The following is a 20,871-nucleotide window of genomic DNA, read 5'->3' as shown; positions in this document are numbered from 1 at the left end:
ATTCATCTTTTTGTCACAATTTTAGTATTGTGTTCCCTGTGGTACGGTTAAACATTCTTTTATTCAAGATTCTTGTAGTTCACATGCAATCACTTAAGTTCCAAAATTTTTGAAAGCCTCTTTTAATTGCAAAATGTGAAACTAATTCTGAAATTGCAAACAAATTCAGTGTTCAGTTTGTCTTAATCTCTCAAATTAAAAAATTTTGTGCAATTTCCTTTTCATTTTGTGCAATCATAATGAATTTAATTAGCTTCATCTAACATATGGAAAGTTAATGTAGACCTTTACACACTCTGTAAACTCTAAACACTCAAGATTTAGCTCAAAATACATGCCCGAAAACTATTTTTGTATTTCATCTCATGGTTGTCTTCTTAAGATGTGGTCAATGTCGAAAAGGTGCACAGTTAAATGAAATTTGGATTCTCAGTTTTGTTGTCATATGAATAAATCCATATATCTGAAATAAAACTATCGTCATTCTCCACTTATGTTTTTCATGTTTCCCCAATTTTTGTGTGAGAATAATGGCAAAATCAGCTAAATTACAGTCTCTAGGAAGCCTTTAAACTGCAATTTATTGACAAAAATTAGGCTTTACTACTAGCTTGCAAAGACTTAGTCATTTTCATTTGCGATCATTCATACTAACTTGAAGATGGTTTTTATGAGCAATGTTTTAAATGGGTGCCAATGCCAAACTTGGTTGGGAGTGGGGTAATCAAGAACTGTACAAGAAGTATCCTTCCCTGCATTTTCATTTTGCAAATTTTGAGAGTTGACTGACAGTATATTGTGAAACTGGCAACTGGCATAGATATTGCTTTGAAAGGTGGTATTTTTTTTTCAATCAGATTTGCTATCGTGAATGCAACCACCTGATAATAGCTTTACAATTGCCAATTCACAAAATACACAGAAATTAGTTAGTATTCATTGTTCTCTGAACACTTCATGATGAATTACACTATTGCTAAATAAAAAAACACATATCATCTAACAGTTCAGATCATTCTAATTCTGATGATATCACAGTTATTTTCATTGGTTGTAAAAAATTACTGTCCTTTTTAAATCTAATTACTCCGTTCGTTTAAAAATGTTGCCTTTTTCCCCATGGCCAGTATGTAATGGGCAAGGAAGCCTGATCATGCATAGGCCCTATGTACAAATAGCACACCAAAGTTACAAGTTAGGAAAGGAAGCTCCTTGCTCTCTGGAGTTATTTTCATGATTTGCAAGACTTGTTCTGGAAGAAGTAGACTGATATTTTGAAATACCTTTACGCACCACATACCGGTACATAATAATTTTAATGAACTCCAAGTAAATTGCTGACTCAATCAACAAATTCGACTGCATGATCATTTGCTGCATGTGACTGTCCTCCTACCTTTATGTCGTGTGTTCTAGGACTTGGAACGTTCGATTCATATCTCCTGTAGAAAGTTTGTCTAACATGCGCACACACACAGATGCAGTGTCTATGTATAGGCTGCATGTAGTGAGGCATATGTACCCCTGAAATGAAATGACACTCGGTGCTTCTCCCTTCCCCGAGTGACAATCCACCTAATTTCATAATTGATCCTAACTTGGAGCCCTTCTTTGTTCATATAGGTGTCAGACCACATGCACTGAAATAGTGGAGTTGTGCGCTTATTAGGAGGCTTGCAGACATGTGTAGACAAAATATAGAGATGTTTATGTCTTTCTGGACCAAAAGATGAGCAGTAAAATTCTGGGTAGCCAATTTAATGATTTCCCCCAAGGCTTTTTGGTTTAAGTAAGAAAATACAATTCCAGTACAGGCACTGCTGAGAGGAAAAGAAAAAAAAAATGTGTGTGAGTAGAAATATACTATCATTACTCTCTTGACAAACTATTGTTATGACATCATCAGTGCTTTAGTGTTTGGTTTTTTTTTTATGTAGGCCTACTGCACAATGTACTTTTTTCAAAACCATCAATGGTTTTTGAAAAGTAAGATTGTCTGCAATAGCAAACTTATTTCTGGGAATATAACAGATGTGAATTGTTATATCCTTAAAGGACAAGTTCACCTTCATAAACATAAGGATTGAGAGAATGCAGCAATATTAGTAGAACACATCAGTGAAAGTTTGAGGAAAATTGGACAATCGATGCAAAAGTTATGAATGTTTAAAATTTTTGTGTTGGAACCGCTGGATGAGGAGACTACTAAGGCTCGTGATGTCATATGAGTACAACTGTATAAAGAAAATGTAAAGAAAATTCAACATATTTTCACTTTTTTTGCATAATAAAAGAGCACTTGACTTGCCTCTTTCTAAAGGCAATGGGAATAATATTACCCATAACTTATGTCAGTAACGAGTCAAGGGAATGTGTACTTTTTTTCAAAAGATGAAATTTTGTGAAATTCTCTTTATATTTTCCTTATATTGTTGTACGCATGTGACATCATACACTGCAGTAGTCTTTTAATCCAGCGGTGACTGCACAAAAACTTCAAAAATTCATAACTTTTGAACGGAATGTCCGATTTTCCTCAAACTTTCTTTGATGTGTTCTACTAATATTGCTGCATTCTCTCAATCCTTATGTTTATGAAGGTGAACTTGTCCTTTAATAACCGGATACAAACATGACATCATTCCCATACCAAATATTGTACAGTCTAAAAGCTCAATTCAGCAGTCACCTTGGATAGCTGGTAGTGCTATTGCTTTAATATGTACAGCTTTCAAATATATGCAATCTTCTACAGGTACTGTTTTCCTCTTTCTCTTACATATTTATCACTGTTTAAACCTGAACAACAAGATAATCATGTCACATTTAAACAAAGAAAAAGGAAGAAAATGGAAACATGTTTAATACAGTTACCAGTAGTTGATATAGGCCCTACAATATAAAAATTTTTCTTATAATTTGACATTTTTCAAATCCATTTTTCTTTTTTAAGATGAGTAAAGAAAAAAAAAATAAAGCCAGAATTCTATAAGAATTTCTTGTTGTGAAACATGTAATAGCTCACTTTTAATCGACATGCAAAAAAAAAAAAAAAAAAAAAATGTGCTCATCAATCAACACAAAACAAGAGAAAATGGCTCAAACACTGAACAAACGTCACTTTATTTATGGAATCAAGAATATGTCGATATCACGATACAATATTAATATCTTGACCCGATTTTAACAAATGTTTAAAAGTAGATATCTAATTGCTGCTATCTTCAGGAGCACCTTAATGATGAAATAATCACAGCTAAAGTTTTTTGTTTGTTTGTTTCTTTTTTTTTACTCTTTACTGCTGGCCAAATATTCACTCAACACAACTTTTCATAAAGAAAAAAAAATATTGAAGTGTCTCATCCCTCTTTCAACCACAGCACACTCGGTCAATAACTCCAACAAATAAATACCACGGAATCGGCAGCTTTAATGTCAGCAGGTGTTTTTATTCACATCCCGAGGCAAGATTAGAAAGGCACTCGTCACAAACACACCAAAAAAGAAAAAGGCATGACATCAAATCACAAGAGGTGCATTGCACAGGCTATATCAATTTCCACACTTCTTTTTTTCGAATTACAGCTGTATGGTTATTATTTTCCTAGGCCTAAGTTTTCCTTTCATGCAGGACCACGAGTTAGTGGATCCGGACATCTTTACTTCACGGAGCGAGCAACTCTTGGAACAGCATACCAACAATAATAGGCGCGGAGGCGAGGAGCGCCGTATCGACCCCTCAGCTCGCCCCACCACCGACGAGTTCACACAGATTGAAGGATTAATTCCGTGCGCGAGGGGCCGAGTGACGAAAGCACGCCGAAGCACACGCGTGCTGCTAGCATGATCGTCACCGATCAAGTGGTCGTAAAACACACATTCTCCAAATTCAACCACATAACACCTCACAACAAGCACAAATCTAGCATCGTTGATCATACATCTACGAAAATCTATAGTAATCAGTCCTACTCCCTACGCATTAACGTAATATTCAGCTTTTTCGTACGTGATAAGGCCTCACCTTTTCGTTCGTCGCCATGTTGCGATCGTGCAAGGAAGACTGCGCATGCGCACTTGCACAATCTCTCTAAAACTTACTTGGAGTTTGGCGAAGTAGCCTCTGATAGCATGATCGGCCAAAAATAAATTTCATGTTTATGTACGTTAATAACTTATATACTGACGTTTTGTCGATGAACTCGTCAGAACTAAACATGAACTGCTGACTTCATAGTGTTTGTAAACTACCCTTTCGACCGGGAGAGGGAAAAGGGGTAGGGGGTGGGGTGGTGGTGGTGGGGGGGGGGGGGGGGGTACAAACTCAATGATCCGGAACAATAACAAATCGTCTCCATTACATTATACTTTGTCGTAATGTTTCAAGCATTGTGACACTATAGTAATGGTTTAAAGCTTTATAGAATTCTAATTCTTACATTATCATACAAGATCTTAGGTCCTTGCCTAAATGCGTTTTGTTTGCATGTGGGTTCGTTTATGATCAATTCTCAGTCCTATCACATCAACATGAAATTTAATGATGGAAAACAATTTTTGATAAGCCGAGCTTGAAAAAAAGACGGCGTTTCCAGTAAAACATTTCCTTATCACAACAGTGGGATTGTCATACTGGTAAGGACTCCAAAGATGATATTCGGTTGGCCATCATTTCCTTATTTGTTTGATTATTATATGATTATACTTATTCATATAGGCCCTACTAATTTATTCATGTAATTATTCATGATGTATTATTCCATTTATACATCTATCTGTTTTAGTATTAAGGCTAGATGCGTCATTGCCTCAACTTCAAACGCCAACAGGGTTTATTAAAATGAGGAAACAAGCCTTTATCGAGAATTGTTAGGCCCTGATCGACACTCAGAGTTTCTGTTCATTTCTCGAATTAATGATCCGTGTGTTAGCCAATAAGTTAGGTCCTACAGGACAGGGATTATAGATTTACAATGATAATTAAGGTCAATGTGAGACTTTAGAGGTAATGACAGCATATAATTTTAATTAGCAGCCAAGAGTGATTGCTAATCATAATAGGCACGCCCATAATTATTATAAAAAAGGAGTGAAAATTCCTTGTATTTTTGCAGGTCTCACAAAAATAGGCCTATATATCTACCATTCTTTCTGCTTGACTTTATCTTATTTATTGCAGCCGTTTTTTTTAGAAGTCAGTGACAATTCTATTTATATATAAACTGAATGAAACTTCTAAACTTCTGAGCTTGCTACTCAACCGTTAAAAGGTTGGAGTCCCTCATCCCTAGATAAATCATCAGGCAATACAGAGGGGAAAAACAGTAGAAGTAGAAGACGAAAAGAGGAGAAAAATTAGAAGGAGAGCAAAAAAAAAACAAAAACAACAACAACAACAACAACAACAACAACAACAAACAAACAAACAAAAACCCAAAAAGTTGTAAACATGACAATCTACCTAAAGGAGGAAAAGAGGAAAAAACAAGTTCCTTATCATGCGGGGTTTATCATGATTCCAATAACTACAGCGGTTAATTTATTTACAAAACATTTTGCACGCGGTTAGCACATATCAAGGTATAGCATGTCATGATCATAATGCGCTATATATTTACAAACGTTTCTTGTAAAATCCAAGGGCTTTCCTCACTTTCAATCAAATACGGGGGCCATTGTTGATAAAATAATGACGACGTTTCCCAGATATCTGCTGTCCTGTCCACTCGATAGGCCTGCAAGTGTAGCGTCCTGCGCATGCCTCAATGTAACTTCCAAACACTAAAAGGAGAGTTTCCTCAAATCTTGATGGATTTTTTTCCCCCCCCCTTTTTTCTGGCAATTCAAGATGTGCCAGTATAGGCGTGTTCGTTTCTTTCCTTGTTTTGTAGCTGGCCGTCACAAGTTGGCAACATGCCAACATATCGTGCGGCTGTATATTACAGATTCCAGAATGACGTTCACATGACTATTTAGTACATGTACTTATATATATATGTATATATATATATATATATATATATATATATATATATATATATATATATATATATATATATATATATATATATATATATATATATATATATATATATATATATAATTATATATATATATATATATATATATATATATATGAAGAGTTTGTTTGCAAAAACCGATAAGTCCATTTTTGAAGATTTTGAAGTACGGTCTCTGTCATAAAGTACAAAATAATACCTTTTATATGATATATTGGTCACTACATATAAAGGTACATTTTTGAAGTTATGGTCAAAAGAAGCAAAAATTTTCTTATTATTCTCTTTATTTTTCTTGACCTTTAATCGCAAATATCTCCACTTGGCAAATATGGACGGTTTTTGCGAACAAACTCTTCATATATATATATATATATATATATATATATATATATATATATAATAGGGTTACAGATGCTAAGTAATAATGTACGAAATTATGTGATCATAATTGCGTGTGTGTATGTGTGTTTTGTGTTTCGTTGTCAATACTTCGAGCAAAGTTTGATTTTCTTTCGATGACGAGGGAAACTCGATAGGGATAGACATTTATTGATGAATAGCGATCGAGTAACGTATACTATATTAATGCTCGGATTTAGAACATCATATAGCGTTTTCAAAATAAGAAAAGATGGTATAATAGCTTAAATGCAATGAGTCATTTCCGTCATTTGAATGCATAAATCAATTTATACTGTATAGGCATACTTGAATCCCCACCCTCCGTTATGTTTGTTTGTTAAGTACATGATCAACATAATTATCACAGATGAATATGTAAATTGTCGAATGTAACAAAAATTTTGTTAAGGCAATAAGCTGAGTAATGTGGGAATCTATAACATAGAAGAACTGTTTTTACGGCTTAATTCCCAGAAGCTAAATTAAATGATTTCTTAAATGAAATTTACAGTTATAAAGAATCACAAGTTATAGGAAGTGGAGAAAATACGTAAGTCGAAGAATGCAACAAAATGAGTGTCCCTTACATTCAAGACAGAGACCGGCGTAATTACGACCTGAGAGAGAGCTATTAGTAGCTATAGCTCGATAATGAAGGAAATTCAAAGCACAAACGCAGAGTGTCCAGGAACATATAATAAAAAAAAATGCTGTTATACAGATATAAATTTACAATAAAGAATTTGGATTTATGCCTAAAGGAGTTAAGAGATGTATAGTGATTGAACTCTGTTTCTGATGTATTCCAAAAATTGGGTCATGTGATCGGTTTCAGAGCAGATAGTTAGCATACGGGAGAGAGACGAATATATATATATATATATACTATCTATTTAATGTATATATATATATACATATATATATATGTGTGTGTGTGTGTGTGTGTGTGTGTAATAAAGAACGTTTAATAATCATATACTTCATTACGAACATCGATAAAAATACAGCAGGAAGTTTTTTTTTTTTTTTTTTTTTTTTTTTTTTTTTTTATTCAACCTATATAATCCAATATTGTCTCTAGTGATTCAATGCAATTTCTGTTGGGTCTTTGGTATTCTACTGGGGGGAAAAGTTAGCGTGTGTTCAAAAATTGTTGCAACATTATTGTTCCCATGTTGTTGTTTTTTCTGTATCGCCAACATAGAATGTTATTTTGTTTTACACACGTTTCCAATACCAGAATTCAATCTAGTAGGTTTGAATAGTGTAAAGCAATAAAAGTGAAAACCTATTCATGTAAAGTGTTTTCATAAATATATGAAATGGTTTAGCTTTCACATGCCAGTAGATTTTTGAGAGTAATTAACACATTAAAAGCACTATGGACTTCCTATGTTAACTAATATGCAATATAGTTGACATCCATACATGTCAGGAGTCAGGAGTACAAGCATGTAGACCTGGCATAATGCAATTGATATAGTACATGGGTATTTAAATAATATGCACCTTTTGCTTTTTACCACATTTGCACTTTTAGCAGGAGCAGCCGGTTTAGTACAATGTATGTAGGTCAGGCCCGTAGCCAGGATTTTTCAAGGGGGGGTGCGGTCACTAAAAAAACGGACCTTCGGTACCAATACCAATGATGACACACACACACACACACACACAATATATATATATATATATATATATATATATATACTCTTTGGACGACCGAACTACAAAAGTTGTATAAGAATTTGCGCGCGAAGCGCGCCGCAAATTGTGAATTTTGACTGTTTTAATGACGTTTTAAAGTCTCGAGGAAATTTGTATTTTTGTCTGTTGCATGCAATCGCGTTACGGTATTTCATCTAGGAAATATAGGTTTTCCCGGCCAATTTCGCACTTTTTTCAGTCCAATTCCTAATTGCTGCATTCAATTTAGAACAATTTAGCCCAGATGGCATGTTCAGTATTTCAATTTTATAATCTTTTCATTCAAATTCATTTTGGAGCATTCAAATTACCTTTCACATCATTCGAATCAGCACTTTTTCAGTTCAAATTTGTAAGACAAGCACCATTTCGCAAATCGTTCATTCAATTTAGCATGACATAGTCACGTGATCACGTATACGCTGCGCTCGTTCATTCGAATTCATTCTTGGGCATCCAATTTCGCATTTACTGCAGTCAATTTAGCAGACACGTTTATGCTTTTATTCTGATATTACCTTTGCAACAGTACTTTCAAAATATGTGTATGTGTTTAGAATGTTCGATAGCATTATTTCATTCACAGATACATTGATCTTAAGTTTGTTTTGACATTTATTGGGAGAAGGAGGTTTCAATTTACATCGTGATTATGTCTTTCATCTGCATGTTTCATTATTTTCATTTGATGGGTGCTATATTGCGTTGATTATCATTAGGAATAAAGTTCTTGGATCAGCTCTAGCCATCAGTTTGTCAAGGTTATTACCCTCAAATGCGTCTATGATTCTTTCCCTGTCTTCTTGAGAGATACGCCTGTATCCATGTATCTAACTCGTGCTGCCATGACTGGACATACGAAAGTGAAGTGAATCTATGGTACTGGTGCATGCATGGCATGTATAGTTCTGAAACCTCTGATAACATGTATGAAAGAAGAGGGGCGTTACAGAACAACAAACTTATTAAAGTTCTTTAGGGTCAAAGATACCTTTACTATATACTTAACAGTGTGTGGATGAAACAAAAATTCACATTCAAATACGTATAAATCATGGTTCTCACCTTTTCAAAACGGAAATAACACTACGCCAATTTGAATGAACATGTTTGGAATTTGACTGCCCATACGCGAAATTGAATGACTGTTGTTCCGCCAGTGCTGGCGAATTTGAATGACTGAAGAGCACGTGCCAATTTGAATGCCCGTTTTACGAATTCGAAAGGCACATGGGCGAATTTCATTGACCGAAATGCTAAATTGAACGAACAAGTTGCAATTTTGAATGACAGAATGTGCAGTGACGAGGATTTTCGCTAAATTGAATGAACCTTTTATCAAATGGACTGACAAAAGTGCGAAATTGGCCGGGAAAACCTATAGTAAAAACTCATTTTGCCAGGAAGTTGCAAAGTTTAATTGTGTTCGAGACTCTGCGCGCGTAGCGCGCCGCAAAATTGAGAATAGTGATTTTCCTGGTGTTGTTTTAACTTTTATTTTTTCTATTGTATACCCGCGTTAGCAGGCCTGAAGCCAGGATTTTTAAAGGAAGGGGGGATTGCGTTAATTAACAAAACGGTCCTTTGATACTGTCCCGGGAGGGGTAGCGACAATTAAAAGGTGGACACCATGCTCATACATGGACTTTCAAAATGGCCCCTAAACGAGTAATGATCATATGATTTTTTCGGGCCTTAAAAACAAGTATTCCTTAAATGTTTCCTGCACCCTAAAGAAGTACTTCATCATGATTGAACAATATACCATTTTCCCAAATTTCGGCCTTTTTGATACCTTTTGATTATAATATACGCTCGTCAGGCGCGCCGGAAGCAGTTTTGGATTGGGGGGGGGGGGGGGGGGCAAACATTGGAGGGGGCTCAAGATTAGACCATGCATATGTTACACAATATACACATACACACACACACACACACACACGCACACATCTATTATATATATATATATATATATATATATATATATATATATATGTGTGTGTGTGTGTGTGTGTGTGTGTGTGTGTGTGTGTGTGTGTGTAAAGTGGCGTACGGTGGGTCGAAACATGGGGGGAACCATAAAGTAATTTTGACGGTCTGTATGCTTGTGCGTGTCTTATTGTGCGTGAGCAATAATGGGACTACAATACATTACGGAATGTGATACATTCAACAACGCAGTCATTGAGGAACATTGTAAGTTTTCCTTACATGGATAATGGAATGACGGTGTGAAACGATCGACAAATTATATACTGTCAGCAACATAAGGTGAATGGCATAACAATAAAATGCGAGCGAGCGAAGCGAGCGAGTTTGAAAATTTTGATATTCTACAGTTCCAAAACTGGAGTTTTAATTGTAGCTACATATTTCGCTTTGAAATAAATGGGGGCGCATCGGGCGCAACTGCTGGCAATTATTGGCAGCAACATTAGGAGAATGGCATAACGATTCAATGCGAGCGAGCGAAGCGAGCAAGCTTGAAAATTTTGACATTCTACAGTCCCAAAACTGGGGTTTGTAGCTTTATCTTTCACTTTGGAAATTAATGGGGCTGCGCATCGGGCGCAACTGCTGGCAATTACTGGCAGCAACATTAGGAGAATGGCATAACGATTCAATGCGAACGAGCAAAGCGAGCGAGCTTGAGAATTTTGACATTTTACAGTCCGAAAACTCCCGTTTGTAGCTATATCTTCGCTTTGGAAATTAAGGGGGGGGCATCGGACGCAAATGCTGGCAATTACTGGCAGCAACATGAGGAGAGTGGCATAACGATTCAATGCGAGCGAGCGAAGCGAGCGAGCTTGAAAATTTTGACATTTTACAGTCCCCAAACTCCCGTTTGTAGCTATATTTATCTTTCGCTTTGGAAATTAAGGGATGGGGACATCGGCGCAATTACTGGCAATTACTGTCAGCAACATTAGGAGAATGGCATAACGATTCAATGCGAGCGAGCGAAGCGAGCGAGCTTGAAAATTTTGACATTCTAGAGTCCAACAACTGCCGTCGTAGCTATGTTTTTCGCTTTAGAAATTAAGGGGGAGGCGCACCGGGCTCAACTGCTGGATGCGAGCGAGCGAAGAGAGCGAGCTTGAAAATTTTGACATTTTACAGTCCAAAAGCTGCCATTTGTAGCCATATTTTTTCCCTTTTATTCATATATATACATATTTATTTTATTTTCTTTGTTTATTCATTTATTTTTATTATCATTATTATTATCTTTTTTTTTGCGGGGGGGGGGGCTTTTTGGGAGGCAAAAATGCGTCTTGCCCCCCCCCCCCCCACTTTATGGATTGGGGGGGGGGGGGCGGCATCTAATCCGTGAGAAAAAACGACCCCTATTACGCGTTTTCTTTAGCGAGTATGGTCACGGTGTCCACCTTTCCATCCCATTGGATGCTGTTTGGAAGATGAAACATTCACTTTACTATACAGTATCAGCCGTTGGTATGCGAGTTTGTCAAAAACGAAAATAAATAAGAAATTTTTTTAAACAAAATGAATTGTAAATGTGAACCATTTATATTTTGCCTCCTTGTGGTAGGATATTTCCAGCATTTCCGAACTTTCAAATAATCATTTTAGATTTAATAATATTAAAGGTAGTAGATCCGATTCGCAAACATCTCCAATATCAGTCAATGTCATATTAACCATCATGCTAAGAAGGTTTTCTTTGTGAAATTTGGAGGTCAGTGAAATTAAAAAATTAAACATCCGTTAGCCATTGGAAGAAGTTGAGTGCAAATTCAGACCTCAGGCTTAGTGCTCAGATGTTTTCCTATTTGATTTGATCTGTCTTACTGGGCACACTAAGATACATACTGGAATGGTTATTTCTTATTTATTAAATTATAGTAGTATATTTGGTTACTAGCTGTCTCTAGGCATTTTCGAATTTGGGCTGCAAAGAGATCCACTACCTTTAAGTTAGAAGAGAGATAAATAAGAGGTAAATAATGATAAAATAAACAAACAAAAAAGAATGAGTTTCTTTTGTAATACTATCTGACAAACTTTTTACTTTACCATTTTACTTCATAGCTCAGCACTTTCCATTCTCTCTCATACCCTCTTACCCATTACATTTAAATGAAATACAACTAAAATGAGTTTGCGTGCCTGCATAATACTCTTTGGAAATTATAAGTGAGAATGTTCTTAGGTTTTGGCTCACTTCAAAATGAGAACCAATCGAACTGTCACAACATGAGAAAATGTATAACTAATAGAGAACTGGAGTAAGACAGGCCTTTCATTTTGTTTTGTCTCTCCTGATCGTTCGTAAGAAATGCTAATTCATGACCACCTTTTCACAATTTGATTGGAGCATGCATTCATAATGGAAAATAGTTGACATAATAATCTATCCCAAGGCATTATCATGCCAACATGTACTTATATATACATGTACTATATCTTTGTGAGACGTAGATATAAAATGTCTCAGGTTTTCGATTATAGTAATTTCGAGGAAATTTCTTTAATTTTTATCATATATGTAAACTTGAGGCTATTAGATTTTCATCCACTTACCTCTGTTCCTGTGAAAAATGCAAGTGTCAACCTCAATGTCATCCACGAATCGCACGTACTCGGGCGGCCAGTGGAAAAATAAACACCGGTCACACGCGCCAAGGGCCATGGCATGCAGTGCCAATATAATAATAGCTCGCACAAATTGATACATAACATTTGTGTTTGTGTGCATGGGGACGATCCGATGGTTCATACAACAAAAGGGTTTCGTACAATTATTTTTAACATTGTTAAACGTACTCTTCCACATTTACGTAGCATATAATGTGTCTTTATATTTATTTGGATTGTTATCTTGAGAATTGCTAAAAACCGTTATTATGAAAAAGTGGACCTTTCAGAATTTGGGGGGGTGCGTACGCACCCGACGCACCCCCCCTGGCTACGGGCCTGTGTAGGTTATACACAACTTGAGAGACATCATTGATTTTTTAGCCTGAGTATGTGCAGCGGTGGCAAATATAGACTTTTTTTTCTCTCAATTTGATGAAAGAGTTGAGAGATACATGGCATACAACATGCATGTAAGAACATCTGACTACTTCTTTCTCAGGGAACAAGAAAACTTAGGGATGCAACCTGATTCAGTTCCTTAAAAACTGGAAGAGTACATCGGTAAACTGGCTTCGATATTTGCGTGATAGTATACCATCAGTGAAAAACACATTAAAGATGGTCAGTGACTTTGCAGACAATGTAAAAAACAACAACATTCGCGGCAATAAGTCAAAGTGTGAACGCAACACATACAGAGACGGTGCAATCATGATATTATGACTCTTGAGTGAACAGTGTCTCTGTGTAGGAGACTACGCGGGATTCTTCCTATTCCTTATGACAGGAACTATACCCTGCGGTAGTCTTGTATTGTTTAACGAGCCGCAGTCCTGATCGTGAATGATGTATCCGGAATTTCAGCACTATACTTTTATATCATGTCAAATGACGACAACGTATAGTCATCGAAAAGTTAATAATCACAGCTAGATCCTATGACTCCTGGTCAACAAAATACTATGAAAAAAAGAATAACAAGAATATCCACTTAATTGTCACATTACTTATGTTTAAAAACGAGATGAATAGAAACGGAAATCTGCACTGAACTGTGAGATCGTATAGTTTCTTTTTTTCTTCTGATTATTTTGAGAAAATTTTGTATATAATTTGTTTAATTTCCTCTTGTTTGTATTGTATAATTCTGTGTATTTTGTTTCTTTTTGTTTGTTATTTTGTGTACAAAGGTATTTCTGTAACTGAATGATTTTTAAAGACAGGGCTTCATAAAAAAATAAACAGCAATTGGATGAAGTAAGTGGACTGAAACCATAATTATTTATCACTGCTCATGTTGACAGCATATACAGGAAAAAATAGAAGAGGTTGAAAGGGAAGTTATATCTCTCATCTTTTTGGAATTACATCGAGGACGTGCATTTTATTATGCCTTTCAACAAATTATACTTTGTCCATTAATATCTTAATACACGTGCACAACCATGAATTTCTGCTGGCATTTGCTGCTGATTAATATGCCATTGATAAAGTGTTCATTCTTCCGCGAAGGCATCCAAGGCGGTAATTATTTTTTTTTTCTAAAAATAGTCATAGAAAAGATTGCAATGGGTCTTTTTATTCGGGTAGTTCAGTTTAATTATTAACTCGTCAAGTAGCGAATTTCAACGTTTCAAAGAGGTTTTTTTTTTTTTTTCCCGGGTGTTAACAATGCTTTTGACAAAACATTAAAAATGACTTGGCCTTTCCTCTCTCCATTCTTAAACATTCAATGACTAAAGACAGTTTTTCACTGTTGTTAAGCGTCATGTTGATGAGTAAACATGGACAGATACATCATGATGCAATAAAGCCTTTTGACAGTCGACGAAGGGCATTAATAAGCATAATAGTATGTTATAAATGCGGATGGTTTCGGTTACGTGCAATTTGCAAGTTTATTCTTCTTTGAAACTCCAAAGTTTTTCGATTGATTATGCATATGTGATTATATGCAGTAAATAATACACCCTGCATGGCATAAGTTGGAACAGCAAAACAAGGGAAAAACATGCACTTTAATCAATGACCATGAAGATAAACAATTTGCACCATCATAAATACTTGCTGAGATACAATGAATTAAAAAAAATATATATATGTTGCTTTGAAAAGATAATACTTCAGCCAAGTTTTGTTGACCACTTTTATAAGGACGAGAGATTCTATATCCACATATTGTTATACAGCTGCAGTTGTTCCGCTTGTGACTTCCAAAAGAGTAAAAATCGTGTAAACGCTGCGAGCAGGATTTGAACCTGCGCGGGGAGACCCCATTGGATTTCAAGTCCAACGCCTTAACCGCTCGGCCATCACAGCTCCACACAACCCGTCTCAACTTCACGCATTCTCATAGGCGCACCAAAGTCGCTGGTTACCAACATGTTGCGAAATCAGACGCGTCTCTGTGCGACAATGGTAGTTTGCTGTATAGGTCACTGTTATGACTTGAAGAAATGTATGAAATAAACATTATTTTGCTTTCGTGTATACCGAATGATAATATTTGCATTCCTGCAAGTGTTTGTAACAGATTGATTGGAATACAGGGTTAAGAAACTTTTAGGTGATTTCATGCGCTTGATATCATAATCGATAGATCAAGATAATTATCCACTGGTGAATAAGTGATTGCGGGTCATTACAGATAAACTGTGGGTAAATTACGAAGCTGGCAGGCTGATATAAAGGTATTTAAGTTGGGAGTTGGGAGATTAAGCTGTTACGTAGATATGCGAGAAAAGTCATTAATGAAAAGAAATTATTGTCTGGATGTTGTCATAATTATTATTCATTGTCAGAATAGATCTAATAGGCGAGCATTAGCATTGTTCAGAAGTGGTTGTGCCCCTATTTCCCTTGAAACCGGTCGTTATGATAATGTTCCGTACGATGAAAGATTTTGTATAATTTGTTATTCCGGTGAAGTAGAAGATACATTGTAGAAGTTGCATTGTTTTATGATTTGTTCTGCATATTGTGAATTCAGATCACAATTATTCAGTACTATATGAGAAAAAGATCTTACTTTTCCTCATTTGCCTTTTTACCAACAATCCTTTATTTAATGTCATCAGAATCACTGTGCTGTCAATTAGCCAGTTTTGCCAACCTTATTCTAACATGTCGTAACAATTCATTATATTCCCACAACTGAATAACGCCTTCATGTTTTGGCTAGCCCATCATATTCTCTTTCTCGTTGTGTTAAAATATTGTTATTGTCTGTATTTATTACATGATATAGGCCTATATTTATATTTTGAATTACTTTTTATGTTTGATGTATACTATATTCATCACTCATAGGCCTCTTTCAGGCCGGCTGTCCGTGTGACGGGTGTGATTGTTTTTAATAATAATTATAAAGAAATAAACTAAACTAAACTAAACTAAACTATTATTCTTATCATATAGGAGGGTGTCCTCAGGCATTTGATTTCAGTTCTTCCTTCAATAAAAAGTCTATTACTTGAGTTAGGGAATGCCTCCTTTTACTGAAAATGAATGAAATACATATCGTATACAATCTGATTGTCTGATCGATTTTTTTTTTCACTTTGACAACATGCACGCTCAATGAGTGAACACGTCAAACATCCAAACTTAAATGATTCTTGGTCGTCTTCTTTATACCATTGGCATGCACTGATCACTTGATCACACATGAAACTATGACAATTCTTCTACACAGAAAGTAACTTATCCTTATAACTTATCCTAATTGCACATTAACCATCACTATTATGTTGCTCGATTTCCTCTAAGTCGCTGACATGAAAAAAAGAACAACATCATATTATTATGATTATTTGTTTCATTTTTATTTTGAAATGTAGATTATTACACATTATAAACATGTTTTATTAATGTGTCATCTTCTCCTGGACACATATCAAAATCATCGATGACATCACGATTTTACGCAGGAGTATAACTAATTGTCATCTGTGGTCACAACATGCATGCATTTGACCAGAAAATAATTCATACTCTTGATGTACTCCCAACACACAGGTGTGCTATATAAGGTTCCATGGTTTCTGTTTGTGTGCATAGTAAATTAGGGGAGGAAATTATTAATCAGAGCTAGTGCATACGCAAGTTTTCTCTTCCTCATGTTTTTTGCTTGTTTGTTTGTTTGTTTGTTTGTTTTTTAGATAGGTGATTACGTGTACGGAGTAACTAACAGAAAAAAAAAAAACTTAAACCGATATGGTACATTTACACAAAACAAAACAAAACAAGTACATTAAACTTTTTTTTTAGAATATAGGTCCAAGGGTACACACACATTTTCACCTTTTACAACATTTTCTTTGATTACAAACGAAAAGTTGACAAAAGTTAGTTCTCATTAAAAGTTCACATTTTGATTTTGAATCAAAGGATTGATTTGTGCGATTGCCTTGCAGGTGTATTTCTGTGCAGATACAGAGCAATATCATTGTTCATCTAAGCGTGCAAGATATCTGCAATGCAAGATTTTATGCGGGAGACAGTATACACATGCATAGAAACATACGTCATTCTCTCTGATATAATTGTTAACGTGCATCTGAATCACACACACACATACACACACGCACACACACACAAATACACACACACACTTTGTTAAAGTAGTATAGTTGATCATTTGGTAGGTTAAGCAAAATCTTCATGTCATACTTTCAACTCAGTTCAGGGATATATAAAATCATATGTTAACCTTTGCCTGCTCATGGTAAGCGATGATAACGTGAGATAAAAGAGATATGTGGCAGTCATATATACACACACAATATACATACACACACCATACACACATTCTTAGTTCAGTCATACGTCACTTGCTATTATATGGGATCCTGAAGTGAGTGCAAAAGCGGAAGTAATAACACTATCTGATTAGTGACCCGAAACCAAGAGATAGCGTTATCTTGACTTTTTTTTTTTTTTTTGTAATTCCTGGAATGATCATTGCTATAAAATGCCTTCTTAGAGTTTTTTTTTTTTTTTTGCCAATCAAAGTGACTGACATTCATACATGCAGATTATGAGTTGAGAATGATATCACAGTATATATTTCAAGAACAAAACAGATTATTACGTGATCGTGGATTTGTACTCGCCGACTATTTATAATAATATGTTTTTTCCCTTCATTGTAAAGCACTTAGAAACATTATCATCTTAAGCTCCATATAAATCTTCCATATTATTACTATCGTTATCATCATAATTATCATTATTATTCCATCAACATAGAGAAAACAGTGTGATATGGTAGCATATTAGATTATGCATTACTATTCTATAGGCCAGAAAAGCAATACATGCAATATGAGAAGCTAACTCTACGACATGTCAAAACTAGAAGGGAAATTGCAACTACAGCATTATATACCTGTAACTCTCTTGATGAGAAGAAAAGATAAACGTCATAATAAAGACCGCTGCGAGCAGGAATCATGCCTGCCCGGGGAATTCCCGGAGTAGACTTTCGGGTCCAACGCCAGAAGATTGAGCTTCATTCATGGATATAAATGATTATATACGCACACAGGGAAGGCTACAAAATACGTCCATTCCGTGTGTGTGTGTGTGTGTGTGTGTGTGTGTGTGTGTGTGTGCAGTGTGCGGCGTGTGTGTGTGTGTGTGTGTCTGTGTGACTGTGTCTGTTTTAATGAGATTAAGAAAGCATGTAACACATTATTGTACACTTCATTAGAAACAGAAGTGATACATCATCATGCATGATGCAACTGTTTAAGTTCCCTGCCTAAGCTGTTCGCATTTGTCTTATTTTGTACTAAAAATATTTGTTGATATACTGTTTGACATAAATGACTTGTACAAAATCATATCTGATGTAACGGAATTCAGCAGAAATAAGTTAAATCAAATCAAATCAAATCAAATCAAATCAAATCAAATCAAATCATTATAGAAATCGAATGTATTCTGGTAACAACGATGAAAATGTATTTTCAAAGTTGCCACAATTTCAGGCACAATATTTTTCCACCAGCACTTTCTCAGGCATCTAAGGTATCATTTAAAGCACACGCGTACAACATGTGGTCTGATACATTTTCTTCATGAACATTCCTTTTATTTGACGTCAATAATCATCGTTGATAATAAATTTGTAAGTCATATTTCCACTGTATATCCTGTTGAATTCCTATATCTCGCATCACTTCTTTTCTATTTATCTACCAGTCTATTTAAGTAGTTCTCTTTCACTTCCCTTTACTTAAGTTAGTTCATCAAACTACACTGGTATTCTCTTTAATTCTCCTCCTAATCTAATTTCGGCGTCCAATGCGGGTGAATTCAGCCTTAAAGGAAAATGATATTACTCAAATAATTTGAGGATCGAGTGAATGCAGCAATATTCAGTAGAATCAATGAAGTTTGAGGATTTTTTTTAAATGAAAAATTACACATTCCCTCTATTTCAAAACATAATTCTCCCTGCTTTCTGAAGGAGGTGAGTCAAGTTCTATTTCACTATGCTAGAAAATGAACATATTATTTTATCTTTATCCTCTTGACATTATTGTCCTGTAGTGCCGGTGCGAACTGTTGTATAGTCTTCTATTAAAGTAAATAAAAATTGAATTAGAATTAATTGAATTAAAATAAATAAAATCATAAAAAAAAAGAACTTTTGAACGAATTGTCTAAATTTCCTCACATTTCATTAACTTGTTCTAGTAATATTTCTGCATTCACTCAACCCACATGTATTTGAATATCAATCCCGGATGCTTTACGATTTTATCATTATTCATCTCATTGCTTGTTTTTCGATAATTTTGTTGTCTTTTCTTCTACATTTGATTCGACTGTATAATAAAAGTAAGTGTAATTTATGTACAAGTCTCCTTATCGAGAAATTTGGTCGAATAAAATCTGATTAGAGGCGAGGAAATTGCACAACATTCCCAATACTACAAGTATAAGATTCATTAGAAAATAAGTTTCCGAGTCTAAACGTGACGAGCCATGAGATATTGTGTTCTTATATTGATGCAGCCAACGTGGCTTGGTGTAGATTTATTGTGAGCATGGATGCATACAGCGAAAACATTATTATAATGGTTATAAATAACCTGATTATCATATTTCTGAAACGTCTGAGAGCAGTCTCTCCCTGTCGTACCTGATGTAAAAACAGAACATCCTAGATGTTATTACCCCAGGTAGACTCATCAGGCAGAGGCGCCTTACAAGATAATGAGAGCCATGGACATTTTCTTGTCTCTAACAAATGAGAACTATTATACGTAAGTGCAGATGTGGTCACGTTACCCTGACAACGGTCTTGATTTGCCCATGTATAGACTGTCTTGGCAGATGATTTGCTGGTACATTGTATCTGTTAATGGTCACGAATTTCCTAAATATAAATTGTGTTATTCCCTTTGCAATTTCACTGATCTGCTTTCTGTTTCGTCGTGTGCATGCCACACAGTCTCATTTCGTCTCACAAAACAATATCTGAATTATAAAGCTATGAGTAATAATATTGAATATTATCTAATTATTATCAGTTAATGCCGGAGTGCTAATTTCGTTCTTTCAAACTTATGATATGACGTTTGTCGTATCAAAACAAGACAACAAATACCAAACTGATTTACGCTATACCACCCATTTCATTCATTAAAAAACATGAAGGAAAGGCACATTAAAACAGGAAATGCGTATTTATCAATCAAGAATCATTGGGTTTTAAACAAAAATACAGCTTACTTGTAGTTCATCTTGTAAACATTTTTCATGAGCATCACTTATATACCTGCTAACACAGCCACTCTTCTCCTCAGAAACATAATGGATAAAACTATAATAGATGGGATAGAGTTTTGTTGCTATACCGACATCGTAAAGTAAGAAATAATAAGGAATATAACATAATGATCCCGTTGTCATATTTCGTTTCATTTCATTTCATTTATTTCATTCTTTCTTTCTTTTCGGCAAACAAAACACGACTGAATCAGAAGATATAACATACATTAGGTGTGTATTCGACTTTACATTGTAGATAATAGTTAACAAATAAAAAATTATACATGCATACCGGCAAAATACAAAATTATGTCTGGAGAAAAAAAAAGAAAGAATTGAGAGGTCCACTGAA

General features: G+C 35.2%; 1 non-coding gene across 1 annotated transcript; it reads right to left on the bottom strand.

The window, feature by feature from the left end:
* Nucleotides 1-14,971: 14,971 nt before the first annotated feature.
* Trnas-uga (transfer RNA serine (anticodon UGA)) lies at nucleotides 14,972-15,053 on the bottom strand. Its single transcript has one exon. It is a non-coding gene; the product is annotated as a tRNA-Ser (tRNA).
* Between the last annotated feature and the right edge of the window lie 5,818 nt (nucleotides 15,054-20,871).

The sequence above is a fragment of the Diadema setosum genome, chromosome 17 (assembly GCF_964275005.1).
Source record: "Diadema setosum chromosome 17, eeDiaSeto1, whole genome shotgun sequence".
Lineage (NCBI taxonomy): Eukaryota > Metazoa > Echinodermata > Echinoidea > Diadematoida > Diadematidae > Diadema > Diadema setosum.
Note: the sequence above shows the minus strand (reverse complement) of the source record. Positions and strands in the feature narration are given on the sequence as shown.